At 43.7% G+C, this 17,582-nt stretch overlaps 1 pseudogene across 1 annotated transcript; it reads left to right on the top strand.

Moving 5' to 3' along the window:
* Nucleotides 1–379: 379 nt before the first annotated feature.
* On the top strand, nucleotides 380–1,464 carry LOC118012451 (annotated as a pseudogene). The gene has a single exon (XR_004679711.1). The product of XR_004679711.1 is annotated as a bax inhibitor 1-like (transcript).
* The last annotated feature ends 16,118 nt before the right edge of the window (nucleotides 1,465–17,582 follow it).

The following is a 17,582-nucleotide window of genomic DNA, read 5'->3' on the forward strand; positions in this document are numbered from 1 at the left end:
GTCTCTCCCTTTTAACTCCCCCTCCTGCTGGAGCTTCGTGGCTTCTCCATCCCTCAGGGTTTCAATGCAGTTGTGTCTTGTGTTGTAGCCTCAAGTATCAGTGGCCATTTTCTGCTCCCCACACATCTCTTTTTAGATATGGGAAAACAGTTTCTGATCCTAAAGTGAAAAGGAGGAAGCGAAAGGAAGCCATCCCCTGGGGCTGACCTGAGTAAAGAACATTTGAAAAACAAACTGGGATGGTTGTATACCTGCTGAGAACATCCTTTTTCTTATGCCAAGAATATCTGTCTCTGTCACAGTACAGAAGGACCCCTTCTCTTACCACAGTCTTGGAAGTACCAGGCTTGAGAGGGCAGGGAGGGAAATATGTCTCACCTTGCCAAGCATGTCATCCCCTTCTAGGCTCCAAACTACTTGAAGACAGTGGACTTGAAGTACAGTCTCTTATTCATCTTTGTATCCTCTGTGCCTTGTGCTACCTGGCATATGTTGGTTAATGAATGAATAAATGAGTAAATGAATCAATCAAATTCATTCAATTGGAGAAGCACATCCGGTGTTAGAAGAGCTGTGTAGGCTCCTGGGAGGCCAGTAAGAACAGCGGAGGCTGTGTCCCACAGACTCTAGCATCATGAACATATTTGATCGAAAGATCAACTTCGATGCACTCTTAAAATTTTCCCACATAACCCCCTCAACACAGCAGCACCTGAAGAAGATCTATATTGCAGTTTTGCCCTCTGTATGTTTGTGGTGGCCACAGGGGCCTATGTCCACGTGGTCACTCATTTCCTTCAGGCTGGCCTGCTCTCTGCCTTGGGCTCCCTGGGGTTGATGATTTGGCTGATGACAACACCTCATAGCCATGAAACTGAGCAAAAAAGACTGGGACATCTTGCTGGATTTGCTTTCCTTACAGGAGTTGGCCTAGGCCCTGCTCTGGAGCTGTGCATTGCCATCAACCCCAACATTCTTCCCACCACCTTCATGGGCACAGCAATGATCTTCACCTGCTTCACCCTGAGCACCCTGTATGCCAGACGCTGGAGCTACCTCTTTCTGGGAGGTGTCTTGATGTCAGCCATGAGCCTGATGCTCTTGTCTTCCCTGGGGAACATTTTCTTTGGATCCATTTGGCTTTTCCAGGCAAACCTGTATGTGGGGCTGGTGGTCATGTGTGGCTTTGTCCTTTTTGATACTCAACTCATTATTGAAAAGGCTGAAAATGGAGATAAGGATTATATCTGGCACTGCGTTGACCTCTTCTTAGATTTCCTTACCCTCTTCAGAAAGCTCATGATGATCCTGGCTATGAATGAGAAGGACAAGAAGAAAGAGAAGAAGTGAAATGACCATGCAGGCTTTCCCATTTTGACCTCTCTCCCTCCACCCCTCATTTCCTCTTTGTACACATTGCAGGTGGTGTGTTCTGTGATAATGAAAAGCATCAGAAAGAAAAAAAAATTCATTCAATTGTAATAAGTTAAATAAAACATCAATGAATAAATGGTACAACACAAATACAACTTAATTTTTGCCTTAATTGATGTATCAGGAGGTGTGATGGGCATCTGGTTCATGTAGCAACCCTTAATAACATCCAATTGATGTTTGTCTTTTCTAGATGCCCTATGATCTGAAAGAGACTGGGGATTGACCTTCACACAGGTTCCTGTGCAGCTTGTCTTACTATAGAGCCTCAGAAGTCCACACATTTTTTTTTTAAGATTTTATTTATTTATTTGTCAGAGAGAGAGAGACAGAGAGAGCACAAGCAGGGGGAGCAACAGGCAAAGGGAGAAGCAGGCTCCCTGCAGAGCAGGGAGCCCGATGTGGGACTCGATCCCAGGACCCTGAGATCATGACCTGAGCCAAAGGCAGACACTTAACCAACTGAGCCACCCAGGCGTCCCTTGGTTTGTTTTTTTTTTTTTTAAGTAATCTTTACACCCAACGTGGGGCTCAAACTCATGACCCCAGATCAAGAGTCCATGCTCCACCAGCGAGCCAGACAGACGCCCCAGTCCACATGTTTTTAGAATAGAAAGTACAGACTCTGTACACTTGGGCAAGTTGAGTTATTTCTCTGAGACTTAATTTCTTCTCAGAAACTGAGTAAAATGGGGATAATAATAGCAACAACTTAATTGAGTTGATATAAGGAATGAATCAGTACACATAAAGTGGTTGGTATAGTACATGCCATAAAATAATGGTAAATGTTGATATTATACCTCCTTACTACTGTCACCACCACCCAAATGACTCTTATTTCCCATTAAGAGTCAAAGATAGCCTTGCTTAATTGGAGGAAGTACTCAGAACTGTGACCCTTCTCTTCTTAAGCTCACTTAGAATTCAAGAAATAGCGATCTGGCATAATTTCACCTGGGGTTTCCATAGGCAATGATCGCTTTTTATTTAAAGTTAAATAGAATAAATTTGAATGACTTAGGAGCTCCTGGACACACAGAATTTGTCCTTGAGAGGAAAAACAACCACCACTTTATTCTTAGGAGGAAAAATGGCACTAAATTGGAATGTATTTTTGGCCATACAGATTCCACAAAATTGGTTCTCTATTAAATCTCTAGTCATCTAGGTGAAAAGTGGATTTCCAAAAAGGAAAGAAGTAGATAGTGGTGCTGTGTGGAGAAAAATGACCTTTCCTTTAGACCTTGTCTCTGTAGGAGAGTCGGAGGCTGGTGGTGGCCAGCCAGCATTCCGGCTGGATTCAGTTTTGAATCTTCATCCCTTACTGGTTGTATGATTTGGAACAGATTATTCTCTCAGCCACCTCTTGTAGCTTTGCTTTCATTCACAAATGGGAGTAACGTCTACTTCATATGAGGATTCGATAAGGTCATACAATCATGGAGGAAAGAAAATGTGATTTAAGAACCTAATTTCAGATACTCCTGCATGAAAGGGCTTTGGCAGAGGAAAATGTATCCTTTTGATGAGGAACGGATGTTGTTGGGCCGTTTACTTCGGAGAGGCAAAGCTGCGCACCCATATGGATGGGAGAGGTTGAGATAAAGTGGGTAGTAAAGGTAACCTGCTCTAAGTAATGAAGTGATGGGACTTTAAAATTTGCTCCCTGAAACCCGAGAAAAGGAGTTTGTCCCCTGGAACTAGAGGAAAAAGAGATGGGGGAACCAGTCCAGAGTGCTCTTTCGTACCAGGCAGAGTGGATGATGAAGTGAAGCTTGCTTTTTCTTAGGTGCTCCAGCTTTTTGGTACCCTTTCCCGTGTCTGTGGCAAAGCTTTACAGCTTCCTTAGACTTGTATTAGCACTGCTTTGGGGAATCAAGGGAAGGTCATGTTTGGGGCAAGCTGGGGTAGCCCACGGGACGGCAATAGACAATCAAGTTCTAGAGCAGGGAGCAGAAGAAAGTGGTGAGAGGAACCACCAGGAGAAAGTAACTTCCTCTCCCACACTCCTCAGAAATATTAAGGAGGAAGCTAGACTCTTCTAGTTGTTAATATATTTGTATTTTATTGTCTCTGTATTCCTGTGATCCCAGAAAGCAGGAGGACTTAGGGACAAGTGAAATGTACTCTCTCCTGTCCCCGCTTTGTATGAGCTCCTGCCATCTCTAGCCCTCAACTAGTTTCTCTGCATCCTCTGGTGTCCCTCCCAATCCATTCTTCGTACAATTGCCAGAACATATTTGAGGCAAAATGGATGAAGTCACCACCCTTCTTCAATCTTTTCACTGGCTTCCTAATTCTACCTTGACTAAAGTCACTGCTCCTTACTTTGACCTGTGAGGTCTGCATCCTCTTCCTCTGCTCCCATGAGCAGCCTCACATGATACCCAGTGGCCCCCTTCACTAACAGTGCTCTAGGACCCTCAGGGTGTGAACTTGCTCTTCTTTCTTCCTGAAGTCCTCCTCCTCCTGTTCTGCACGTGTCTGGCTCATCCCACTTTCAGATCCCAACACCAATGTCATCTTTTTGGTGGGACCTTTCCTGCTCACTCTAGGTAAATAGGTCTCACCCTCTGACCCTGGTTATTTTGCAACACGCTGCCTGTTTCTTCATGACACTTTATCTGGTTTTGCGATTCTTCATCTTTTTGCCTTTTTATTTACTGTCTCCATGAGGGCAAAGGCTTTGATTATTTTATAAACCCCACCATACACCTTGCACCTGGTTTAGTACCTGAACCCTAGTAAGCACTCAATAAATATTTAAAGGATGAATGAATGAACACATATCCAGAGTAACACCATCCAATAGAAATATAATGTGAGCCACAACTATAACTTTAAATTGTGTAGTAGTCACGTGAGAGCATGTAAAAAGAAACAGTAAAATTAACAAAGTATTTTATTTACCCAGTATATGCAAAATCTTATCATTGCAACATGTAATCAATATAAAAATTATTAATGAGATATTTTACATTTTTTCATACTAAGTCTTCAGAATCTGTTGCGTATTTTTACACTTATAGCACATCTCCATTTGAACTGGCCATATTTCAAGTGCTTAGTAGCCAAATGTGGCTATTGGTCCTGTATGGACCATGCAGGTCTGGTGTATGCTATCACCTAATATATGGTAGCTGTTGGATAAAAATGATGCAGAGCTTCAGAGGAAGAAAGGCCTATTTTTTTTTTTTTTAGCATTACTGGTTTTAGTGCTTTTATTTATTTATTTTTATTCTTATGTTAATCCCCATACATTACATCATTAGTTCTAGATGAAGTGTTCCATGATTCATTGTTTGTGCATAACACCCAGTGCTCCATGCAGAATGTGCCCTCCTCAATACCCACCACCAGGCTAACCCATCCTCCCACCCCCCTCCCCTCTAGAACCCTCAGTTTGTTTTTCAGAGTCCATCGTCTCTCATGGTTTGTCCACCCCTCCGATTTCCCCCGCTTCATTCTTCCCCTCCTGCTACCTTCTTCTTCTTTTTTTTTTCTTAACATATATTGCATTATTTGTTTCAGAGGTACAGATCTGAGATTCAACAGTCTTGCACAATTCACAGCGCTTACCAGAGCACATACCCTCCCCAGTGTCTATCACCCAGTCACCCCATCCCTCCCACCCCACCCCCCACTCCAACAACCCTCAGTTTGTTTCCTGCGATTAAGAATTCCTCATATCAGTGAGATCATATGATACATGTCTTTCTCTGTTTGACTTATTTCACTCAACATAATACCCTCCAGTTCTATCCACGTCGTTGCAAATGGCAAGGTCTCATTCCTTTTGATGGCTGCATAATATTCCATTGTATATATATACCACATCTTCTTTATCCATTCATCTGTCGATGGACATCTTGGCTCTTTCCATGGTTTGGCTATTGTGGACATTGCTGCTATAAACATCGGGGTGCACGTACCCCTTCGGATCCCTACTTTTGTATCTTTGGGGTAAATACCCAGTAGTGCAATTGCTGGATCATATGGTAGCTCTATTTTCAACTTTTTGAGGAACCTCCATACAGTTTTCCAGAGTGGCTGCACCAGCTTGCATTCCCACCAACAGTGTAGGAGGGTTCCCCTTTCTCTGCATCCCCGCCAACATCTGTCGTTTCCTGACTTGTTAATTTTAGCCATTCTGACTGATGTGAGGTGGTATCTCATTGAAGTTTTGATTTGGATTTCCCTGATGCTGAGCGATATTGAGCACTTTTTCATGTGTCTGTTGGCCATTTGGATGTCTTCTTTGGAAAAATGTCTGTTCATGTCTTCTGCCCATTTCTTGATTGGATTCTTTGTTCTTTGGGTGTTGAGTTTGATGAGTTCTTTATAGATTTTGGATACTAGCCCTTTATCTGATATGTCATTTGCAAATATCTTCTCCCATTCTGTCGGTTGTCTTTTGGTTTTGTTGACTGTTTCCTTTGCTTTGCAAAAGCTTTTTATCTTGATGAAGTCCCAATAGTTCATTTTTGCCCTTGCTTCCCTTGCCTTTGGCGATGTTTCTAGGAAGAAGTTGCTGTGGCTGAGGTCAAAGAGGTTGCTGCCTGTGTTCTCCTTTAGGATTTTGATGGACTCCTGTCTCACATTGAGGTCTTTCAACCATTTGGAGTCTATTTTTGTGTGTGGTGTAAGGAAATGGTCCAGTTTCATTCTTCTGCATGTGGCTATCCAATAGAAAGGCCTATTTTAAGAGCTGTGGGAAAGAGCTGTGCCCACTGGCCAAATCAGCAGGATGAGGCTTACTCACCTACTAAGGTCTGGAACAGCAGGGAGACCATGAGTGCCCTGGATGAATGAGTAAGACAACGGACCCAGAGTGAGGTAGACATCTGTGCAAAAGCCCTTGCCTTCTAGATACCCATGGAGAGCAGAGGACAGCAAAAGAACAACAGGCCTGTTGCATGAGTGGGAGGAGAGCGTGGGTAGCAGGCTTTGCTGGGAAGTCCTCCGCCAGCAGAGTATCTCAAAATGGAATCCATCCAGGAGCCATCAGAGATCTTGAAGAAACATACTGTTCCTGGGATTAGTTGGTGGCAGAAATGTAACGTGGATTTTATTTTCTTCTATAAAATTCCTTCCACTAATTTGTGGCCAGCGTGCTTCCAGTTAGGATGTTGGAACTAGATAACCAGGCTGTCTACTGAAAAGAGTTTTACCCAGGTTTCTGGGTAGGAAACTGTCCCCTAAAAAGTAACTTTTAGATGTGAGCCACTCAGTCATATTCACCATCGTATCCGTGGCACAGTGCTCTGGAAAAAAATCCCATTAAAACTATTTAAACCATTTAAAACTCAGTTTCGATACTATGAGAGTAAAATGTGAGTAGTGCAAAGAGATAAGCCGCTTACTCTGGTATCCAAAGCAAAAACCTGTCTCCCACCCATATTTGACTAATGATTCTGTTTCATTGCTCGATGCCTTGTCTCCTGTCTGTTCAGGACAAAAAGGCGATTACTGCCAAGCCACCAAGCCCATCTATTTGCTCTTCAGAAGCAATCTGAGTGGTGAATCCTGACTCATTTTGCACGGAGAGTTCCCAGAAGCATCAGTGGAGTATCTGTCAGCAGGGTGAGTTTAGAATATTTAAGGGAGAATTCCACACTGCAGATACAAGAATCCAGCCCACAGCTCAGAGTGAGCAACTTTAACATTTTGACTTCTCCAGAAAATGAAGACCCTTGCCCACAAGTTTCAAAGAACATCTGCCAGTAATAATTTTGTTGGAGATCCATTACTTACAAAAGGTACAGTACTTTTGGTGAGAGATTTCCAAAGCAGGGGTAAGGAAGGTAAGGGGTTCTCAGGACGATTTCCTCAGCACTAGTAGAATGCTGCCAACTTGATAAAATATCAGCTGCTATTTGACAACAAACAGAAACACGGCATGAAAGCGCAACTGTTCCTTTCAGGCTGTATTAATAGAAAAATCTGGTAAACAAGAAAGATTAGTACAAGAATGTTCTACCAAGCAGATCCAATTTCTCTAAGGAAGTGTTAATCCCTATTCACTACAGGCTTTCACATTAAAATAAAATGAGTCATTATTGTATCGGATTATTTTAAGAGATTTTTATCAAGGTTAACAGGTGTACAGTCAAATGAGTCTTTTTATTTTTCACCCCCCTTCAAATATTCCTAAAGAACATTACAGATACATTCTTAATGAAATAAGACATTAAAATACACTTAAAGATTCTTTTGGGTGCCTCACCAATTTCATTCCACTTTTTCCGGTAAACTTATATTATTATGTCTCAGTTCCTTGCATGTTTTCTACTTGCTGTATATGTATGTATCTGTAGATGAAATAGAGTATTGCCTTTGCATATTTTAAATTTTAAATAAATGGTAATCACTGCTAATAGTTTGTGTCTTCTTGCAGAAATTTCTATGAATATATAAGCATGTATACACACACACTCTCCCATTTCTACACCTAGTGTTTTTCACTTAATGGATCTTAGATATCTTTTTATATTCATCCATATAGATCTACCTCATTTGGTTTAATGGCTGTAAGTATTCCATGTCAGATATACCTTAATTTATTATCCCAGTTTCTTATTGATGGGCATCTAAATTATTTCCTTTCCTCTATTGCAAACATTGCTGAATTACAAATATTGCTGAAGATGTTTCTATGTACTCATAAAAGTTTATCTGTAACCGAAATTTCAAAGGGTGTGTTCATTTTAAAGTTTGATAGACATAACTAAATTGCTCTTCAAAAAGCATGAGAGTGCCTGTTTTCCCATAATCTGAGTATTATCAAATGATTTAACGTTAGACAAGCATTGAAAAATGGCGTTTTATTGCTTCAATTTGTGTTTCCTTAACTATGTGTGAGATTATAAACTCCTTTCATTTGTTTCTTGGTCCTTTATATATATTTTTTCCTTTGAACTGTCTATTCATGGCCTTTTCTAATTTTTTTATTGAATTTCTTTTTCAAATTGCTATATGAGTGCTTTTTGTATATTAGGGAAATTAACCCCAGACTTAAAAGTATTGCACCTTTTTTTTAACCAATTTATTTTCTTTTGACTTTGTTGACAGTATTAAGTTACAAGACCCTGCAGAATCTGATTCTTTTCTTAGTCTAGACTGAGCTCTTGCCACTCAAAGATTTCCTATTGAACAATTACAGATCCAAAGCAGGGCATTGCTAATAAACCTGCCTCACAATACTGAGGAATCCTAGACTCTGGAATGGTTCAAGCAGGCACCAACATTTATCTGACAGGAATGTTATGTGGAGGACAGGGAGATTGGATTAGAAGGTACTAGAGTTCCTTCCAATTCTCAATGAAGTCCATGGTGCTAGAAAGTTTGTTTGGAGTCATTTTTTGGAGTCTTTCAGAATGAGCATTTTTTAGTCCCTTTCATGGTCTGTGGTTTCTTGCATTTATTATAGGGGAGTTTTTTTCCTTGGCTGTGATTTAAACCCATGTGGCCCTCTGGAAAGAAAAGAGGTTGGAGACATAGCTTTGGGCTATGGCCAATATCCCCCATTCCCAACACACACACACACACTTCTGCCCTTGAAAGTCCCAGCACCCTCCCTGGTACAAGTGGGAAATGAGGAAGAGGTTTGTGTAATGTGTGAGGCCTCCACAGGCTGTTGTGGGATCACCTGTTGATCAGTCAGAACACAGTGTATCCCCCTTCCCAGCACACATGCAGTGTGTTTGCTTTCTACTTCCCCCCTGTTCTGTTTACACCATGACACTCAATAAATAGAAAATGGTGGTAGTCATAATAATAGTTGGGTGCCTCAAAAAACAAACCCTTGAGTGAAACCAGCACTAGTAGACTCCAAACAACTGTCATGTTTCAGGCGCCCAGAGCGAGCTCGCTATTTGGTGGCCAATGACCTTTCCATGAGAGCCCGCTCTTGAGTGTTACTGGAGGAGAACCAACCGCTTTCCCAGAGTGCACATGGTGGCTTCCGACAGCTGTGTCTGCCCAACTGTTTGAGGTCACCTCTCTATTTAGTCCATGGACTAGATCTGAGAAAACACAAAACAACAAACTCTAAACTGTAACCATGACATGGCAATGAAAATGGCTTGTTTGCTTAGATCTTGGGAATGCTTCATAGAGGCCAGGCTGAAGGCTGAAAGGGGTGGCTAAGCCAAAGATTTGGGGTACCCATTTCTAAATTAAGGACTTCAAAAGTCTGGATTAGGTTAGCATGAAAATTCTTCAGACCTGGCCTTCCTCTGCTGGGCCACTGACTGGGGGAGAGGCCAGCGAAGAGAGCGAAGATCTTCTGACATGCTGGTACAGTATAGCAGTAAGGGACCCAGAGTGTTTCTGGAGAACAGCCTCCTAGTTCTGGCTCTACTCTGGCCAAGACATTTTATTTCTAGCCTTAGTTTATGTCAGTCTGCCCATCTGCATAAAGGGAGGGTTAGATTTCTTTAGATGATCCCTAAAGCCTTTTCTGGTCTCTCATTTTAAGAGTTCCATTAACCTTTACAAAGTTAAATAGAGACCAGAAACTATCCAGGAGCCCTTAACTTCATCCATAAATAGGGCATATAAACATTATTTGAAATGTCCTTTGTGAATTTTTTTTTAAAAGATTTTATTTATTTATTTGACAGAGAGAGACACAGCGAGAGAGGGAACACAAGCAGGGGGCATGGGGGAGGGAGAAGCAGGCTTCCCGCCGAGCTGGGAGCCCAATGCGGGGCTCGATCCCAGGACCCTGGGATCGTGATCTGAGCCGAAGGCAGTTGCTTAACGACTGAGCCACCCAGGCGCCCCACCTTTGTGAACTTTATATAGATTTTGCCACTCCCTGAATCACATTTGTTAGACTTTGTACACTGAAGAGAGTTAGGGAGATGGTAGGATTTCATGACTCCATTCATTGGAGCAGAGGGAGTTTGACAAGTTGGAACCATAACAGATACTGATATCAGTGTTGTCACTGATAACAGAAACAAATATGTATTGAATATTCACAATAAGTGAGGAACTTACTATGCCAGGAACTTGGTGAAAAGCAAAATCAGCTTTGGGGTGCCTGAGTGGCTCACTCAGTAGAGCATGCGACTCTTGATCTCAAGGTTGTGAGTTCAAGCCTCACACTGGGCATGGAGCATATGTAAAATAAAAAAAAAATTAAAAAACAAACACAAATAACAAAATCAGCCTTATGCCCAACAGGCTTATCGTCATTATAGAGGTAAGATGTAAATTTTAAAAAACAAGGTAAAACACAGAGGGAGTAGCATTTTGTGGATTTCGATTGAAAATGGGATCAGTTGCTTTGTGGATGTGGAGAGCACTGACAGGAGTCTTTTTTTTTTTTTTAAGATTTTATTTATCTGTTTGTTTGTCAGAGAGAGAGCACGAGCAGGGGAAGCAGCAGGCAGAGGGAGAAGCAGGCGCCCCGCTGAGCAAGGAGGCTGATGCCAGACTCAATCCCAGGACCCTGGGATCATGACCTGAGCCAAAGGCAGATGCTTAACTGAGCCATCCAGGCGTCCCCTGACAGGAATCTTGAAGGAGGAGACCTCAGTGCACTGAAGAGGAGGTGGGAACTGCTCCAAGTCAGAAGGACATAAGTAAGGGCTCACAAGTGCCATGTTTTTGAGACAGTGAGCAGATGAGCCTCTAAAAAGCAGGACCAGTAAAAGCAAGTGGACAGTAGTTTCAGCTGAAAGAGGTTCAAGGTGTTGGCAGACACTGATAGTTGCCTACCCAAATATCTTTTCTTTTCTTCCTTCTTAGTAACCTAACCCTGATTTTTAGCCGAGCTTCTTGCTGCTCAGAATTAAAGATTACATGTTCCAACCTTTTTTGCAGTTTGAGGTCTGTGGATGAGTTCTGGCCAATGAAATATAAGCAGAAAAGTTCTGGGGGACTCTGGGAAGGTGCAGGATTGTATTCCCCCTTTCTTCCTGTGATTTGGAATGCAGATGAGATGGCTGGAGATCTAGCAGCCATCTTAGACCGGGAGGATGACTTGAGAATGGGTATCATGTGTTAAAGTTTATAGAGAAGAAAAAGAGGAGGCTGGGTCATTAATAATGCTTGGAAGCTGCATACTAGCCCAAGGCTGCTTATCTTTAGACTTGTTTTACATGAGAATTTCAAGGTACAGTTATGTAGTATTTTGTGTGTGTGTGTGTGTGTGTGTATCCCCTATTTGAAGAAGAACCAGATTGTGGTAAGTATAGGATTCCAGAATAAATTGTTTGGATATAATCCTTTAGAAACTAGGAAACCCTATAGATTTTAAATCAATCTATAAATTATATTTGGGGCATCTAGTGTACATCAGACACTGCTAGATGTTGGAGAGATGTTATGCTGACTTTCTGAAGTCCACAACACAGCAATGCTTTTGTTTATCTAAAGTACAGCTTCCTCTATAGTAAGATACCCATGTACTTTGGCTCATCATATACCTTTAGAAAAAATAGCCTTGATTATGCTTTTACTGCCGAAGAGCACCTAGAATATGCCAAATTCATGAGAATGTTTGGCTGAGGTGGGGAGGCTGGAGCATTTGAAGCATTTAAGCATTAATATCTTTAACGTTTGCTTAAAAAATAAACTGGGAGCAAATTTAACAACTCCCCTCACCTTTGCCTCAACACACATGCCCTAAGCACTGAATCAAAAGTGGGGCTCCTGCCTCATACCTGATTTTCTAATCAGCTTCCAGGTGAGGCCTATGCTGCCAGCCTGTAGACCACTTAAGAGAAGTGTCTGGAAAATGTAATTAATCCTAAGGAGTGCTTTTATTCAGCTTCTCATGGACTCTGTGCCAGCCAGGATGATACCCAAGGCACAGTAAGGAAAACACTGATGACTATGGAATATTTTTGCTGCTTTGCTGCTAAGAATGTGGCATCTCCAGGCTGGCAATCCATTCTATCTTTAAATACTCTTTGTAGTAGCAATTTAAATTTTTTTTAATTTGAGTAGTTAACATATGTTACATTAGTTTCAGGTCTACTACATAGTTTCAGGTGACCAACTCTATACATTTTGCTATGCTCACAAGTGTAAGTACAGTAGCACTTTCTAGTAAAGTTCATGATGAAGATGATGTTAATGATGTTAGGAACAATCATGATAGCTAACCTTTCTTTGAGTATTTACCATGTGTCAGATACCATGAAAAGTATTATCTAATTTAATGCTAGCAGTGAATCTGTACCCTAAGTACTATTATAGTCTCCATATTTCCCATGAGGAAACTGACTCTTGGAGAAGCTCAGTAACTTTCCCAAGGTCATGGCAAAGTTCACAGTAGCAATGGCAAATATATCCCTGTTTCTTTAAGGTTAGTGGGTCCGCTCTATCACCTCAGCCAGGTGCAAGCTGAGTCAAGGTTGCTGAGCAGGGATTTTTAGGCTAACGGGAGGACTTATCTGGCTATTTCAGAGAAAAGGACATCAATTTCAACTCCCTGGCTTTTGAGGACATTTTGATAGTGCCCTTCAAGCTTGCTCTCTGTAGTGATGTTCTTTTTAAATACATCAGAGGGAGAGAGCTAAAATGAGAAATACATGTAACTTACCTTTGAAAGGCAAACCTAAACTCCCTGTTTGTAAATCTATCTCCTTTCTTAAAGATTCAAAATGAGTGCATTTGGGATACGAAGATATAAACTTTTCCTCCTGAACCACGGATGAGTCATAGTGACTTTACGAACTGATGATTCAGCAAAGTGACTCAACAACGGATGACAGTAAGTGAGCCATTCAAGATGTCTTAGCGTCTCGAGGTTGCAACGAAGGCACATGGGGTGCGGAGGTCCCCCCATGTTCCTAATCAGACGTTGTGCAGTCGTCTTCTGGATTCTTTGAGTTACAAGAACTGCAGCCTCACTGTGCAGGCGACTCCACATTTTCAGACAGCTCTAGTGATTGGAACGTCTCTCCTTGTATTAACCCGAAGTCTACATCTCTGTAGACTACCCTTGCCCTCCCTTGAGCCTTATTCTGCCCTTGGGAGCCACTCAGTTTCTGTCTAACCCTCTTCCATATAACGCTAACCTATGGCTCTGTTTCCAAGTTCCAGCTTTGAGTTGTCTGCCTCTGATCAAAAAATAACACTCTGTGTGTGTGCGTGTGTGTTGGGGAAAGGAAGGAGAAAAGCCGAAGTCAGGTAACTATTCAAGGACCATCTGGCTAACTCTGGTACCTGAACATGCATGTTTGAGTCCACCTTTGCTAAGTGCTAACTGGGCTTGTTCATTCTAAAGGAGGTTTTGCCCAGTGAGCTCCAGCCTGGAACATCCAACTGTTCTTTCTGTTGCCGCTGAGTTATCACATGAGGGAGGATGAGAGTGACTCCTGGGAAAGGCAGGTGCCTTTGAGTTTGTCTCAGTCCTTGGAACCCTCAGAGGATGGGTTTCCAGATGAGCCATTGTTCTAGAAAGCGCCCCCTCCGCCCAGACTCCCCTCAACCCTCCAGCACGTGGACCCTAAGCTCTGACTCAGAGGTAGGGTCGCTGCCACAATGCTGATGAAGGAGACTCAGCAGCTTGTTAAGAATCTGGGGGGCAGGACTGCGGCAGTGCCAGACACATCCACCAGTGAGGGGGATGCCCGAAGGGGGTCCCGCACGCTGGTACAGAAAGTTCAGTGCGGGAGCCCAGCCAAGCATGTAGGAAAAGGGCTCTGGTGTCAGCGCTGCAGCTAGTTAGCAAAATCCCACCCCTTCTCTGATGGCCAGTGTCTTCATCTGTCGAATCTGAGTACGAATGCCTGCCTTGCGGGCTTTGGCTCCTGAAGTTTGCTAGGTAGCTCTTCACTTCCTTTCTCGGCTCTATCTTTGAATGTTGAGGCAGGAAACCACTTACTAAATATCATTTACTTGAGATTTCCCTTGCAGTTCATTGGAAACAAAAGGAGAGACAGAGACAGAGAGAGGAACAGAGAAAAATCTCAGATCTGAAAGGATTGGGACCCCCAGACTTGTAGCCCCGGGTTCTGCTGTGAACTGGCTGTGTGGCCTTAGGGGAAAACATTCTACCTCCCTGAGTAGGCCTCATTTTCCTCATTTCTACCATGAATGTCATCAATGAGGAAGTAATTTCTGGTATTTTATAGTACACAAAAATTCTGACTCGTTCTCACTCATTCAGGATTATTGCATACCTTTCACATGCCAGGAACGACCCTGAGGTCCCTGCTTTCCAGGTGTCTGTGTCCTGGGGAGAGAGAGATAATAAATAGACAAATCCATGGCAAGGGTCAGATGGTGACAAGCACCACGATGGGAAACAAAGCAGGGCAATGTGATGGAGACCGATGTGGCTGGTGGGTGCTGGCTTATACACTGTGGGAGGCTAGTGCTGTTTGAGCAGAAAGCTTAATGATGGGAGGAAGGGAGCCCAGACTATCTGGGGGAAGAATGTTCCAGGCAGGGAGCCACAGCAGGTCTGAAGCCTGGAGCTCCCAGCAAGAAGGCCAAGGGACTGGAGCCCACTCAGTGTGGGAGAGGTGAGCTGAGGCGGACAGGTGGGAGGCGGATGGAGGAGACAGGAGGGCTTTCATTCTGTGTCAGTTCTCAGAACTGTAGTTCAGTCTGTGCGTGACCCACGTCCCATGTGGTGAGAGGGGAGAGGTGGGGGCTGTCTGGGAGGAGGAGGGGCAGGCAGGCATGGTAGGGCTTCTTGGGGAACTTGGGGGCTCATGACTGAAGGAAGGAGGCTGGAAAGGGGATGCCTTCCAGTTCATCTCGTATTTTCAAACTCTGAACTCAACGATGTAGAACAATGAGGAGAGAAACCCTGAATTCCTGTGTATTTCCTCCTCGAGTGAGAACATAGAGATAATTGATGTCAATGCCTGTGCTTTGTCTCTTGGCTTACTTTTAAAGTATTTGCAAAAACTGAATCATTATGTGTTGTGCAGACAATTGTTCTCATATTATCTTCCAAAACCGTTATTTGATAAAACCTTTTGAAAGCAAAGTAGAAGAAAAAGCCATGAGTTTCCTGGCCTTGATTTCTCCCGAGGGAGGGGTGGTGTGGCGTGGCTATGGGGGCTGATATAAGTGGACATCTACTTTCCAGAAGGGGTACAGGCAAGTTCAAGTCCTCTAAAACAAATAAAAGAAATAGTAAAAAGTAAAGAGACATGAATAAGACATGAATAAGAAAAGCCAGACTGGGACTGGATCCCTGAGTCTAAAGCAAAGGGCAAATACAAATGATCAGCATTCCTGAGCTCCTTCTCCCCGGCACCTCTCCTGGAAGTCCATCAAAGAGGGAGGCTCCAGAGGGTGAGCCGCAGGAAAGAGGGGAACAGCAGACAGAGGCCCACTCCCAAATGCGCCCCACAGAATCTGGTAGACTTGGATCAGAACTTCCTTTCCACAAGTAATAGTGACCCTCTGGCCATCTTAGAAAAGTCTGCCGGGGACATCCAGCCCAAAGGTCACAACTAAGACCCTTCCCAAGGTGACTGATGTGGACCACACTGTACATGGATCCCACTTCCTGACTCAGAACCCTCCAAACACATAACACAGACTAACTGCATCTGTGCCTGCCATGTATTCTTTTTTTTTTTTTTTTAAGATTTTATTTATTTGACAGAGAGAGTGCACAAGCAGGGGAGTGGCGGGCAGGGGTGAAGCAGGCTCCCCGCCGAGCAGGGAGCCCAATGTAGCACTCGATCCCAGGACCCTGGGACCATGACCCGAGCTGAAGGCAGACGCTTAACCGACTGAGCCACCCAGGCGCCCCCTGCTATGTATTCCCAACCGGTTCCTTGCTGATCTCCTCTGTCTCTCCCTTCCAGCCTCCTTGGCTTGGCTTCTGCTGGAATAGGTCAGGCCCATTCCTCGCTTGGGGCCTCTGTGCATTTGCTGTGTCCTCTGCCTGGAAGGGTCTCCCTCAGACGCTCACATGGCCCACTCTCTCCTTTCACGGAGGGCTGTGCTCCAACTTGACCTCATCACAGAACTTCCGGGGCTCCCCCAGACAGCTTGCCCGGCAGCCCTTCCCACTCCTGTTAGAAGACTGGCCTGGCTCTGCTCTGTCTCCCTCACAAGAATGTAAACTCGGGAGGGCAGAGACTTTGTCCCTTCATCATTGTCATACCCATGTCACAGTTCCTAGCAGAGTTGACACTTGATAAATATTTGCTGGATGAATGCTCTGAGTTGTGGGGCAGAGTCCTGCTTGCTGGCCCATCTAGTGTCTCAGTACAAGCTTGGTTCATATGCCTACAGATATCATTCCCATTGATTGTATCCCCGGGTTGTGTGTGTGGGGTGTGTGTGTGTGTGTGTGTACATGCATGCATTTGAGTGTTAAGAATAGTTCTAATAAATTGCTTTTTTTTAACTTCTGAAAATTGTAAAAAAATAGGCATGTTTGCAAGTTCAGGGGCCCATTTGGCCAGCAAATAGAGGAAAACTCTAAAACTTGAGCCTCGAAGCCCTGTGCTAGAGCTCAGGGAGGGAAGCTGGCACGCCTTCCTGCTGCCTCACCCCATGGGCACACAGAGGGGATGCTGTTTAGGACAGGCCTGGCCTCTGGGCAGTGCTGAGGACGGATCGCAAAGAGATCCTGCTAGTGACAGGAGCTATGACTTATTGACTCAGATCTCTTTAGGGCCTTCATAACTCCCATGCAGCCCCAAGACCTCTGTGGCTTCACTTACATTAGGTTGGGAGTGTTTGATTGTTTTTTTGTTTGGTTTCTCTGTTCACATGAAGCATTTAAAGGTCATGAAAGAACCTCAAGACCTCTGAGTTCTCTTCACCTGGCTTCCTCTCTCTTCCCTGGGGCAGTGGGAGGGAGAGGAGCCTGTGCTGATGAAATCCCTGGAGGCAGTATCAGGAGGAGGGTGGGCACCTGTGTGGTGTTCTCATGGCTCTCACTGAGTAGGTCTTTGTGGTCTGGCTTGCATTCATAAGCACTGACATCATTTAGCATCTGCTAATCCAAAATGCACTAAGCACATACATTTTAAACCTCTGAGGTCATTCAATGACTCTTTACTGAATGCCTGCTATCATGCATTAAGACAAAAAATCAAATTCTGCCTTGCTTTTTCAAGAGCTAAATTCCAGTATGTAAAGGAGGGGGAAATGCAGCAATTCTGTGGTAAGCTGGTACTGAGGGAGCCCCCAGGGGCTCTACA

The sequence above is a fragment of the Mirounga leonina genome, unplaced genomic scaffold, assembly GCF_011800145.1.
Source record: "Mirounga leonina isolate KUSES-001 unplaced genomic scaffold, KU_Mleo_1.0 Mir_151, whole genome shotgun sequence".
Classification (NCBI taxonomy): domain Eukaryota; kingdom Metazoa; phylum Chordata; class Mammalia; order Carnivora; family Phocidae; genus Mirounga; species Mirounga leonina.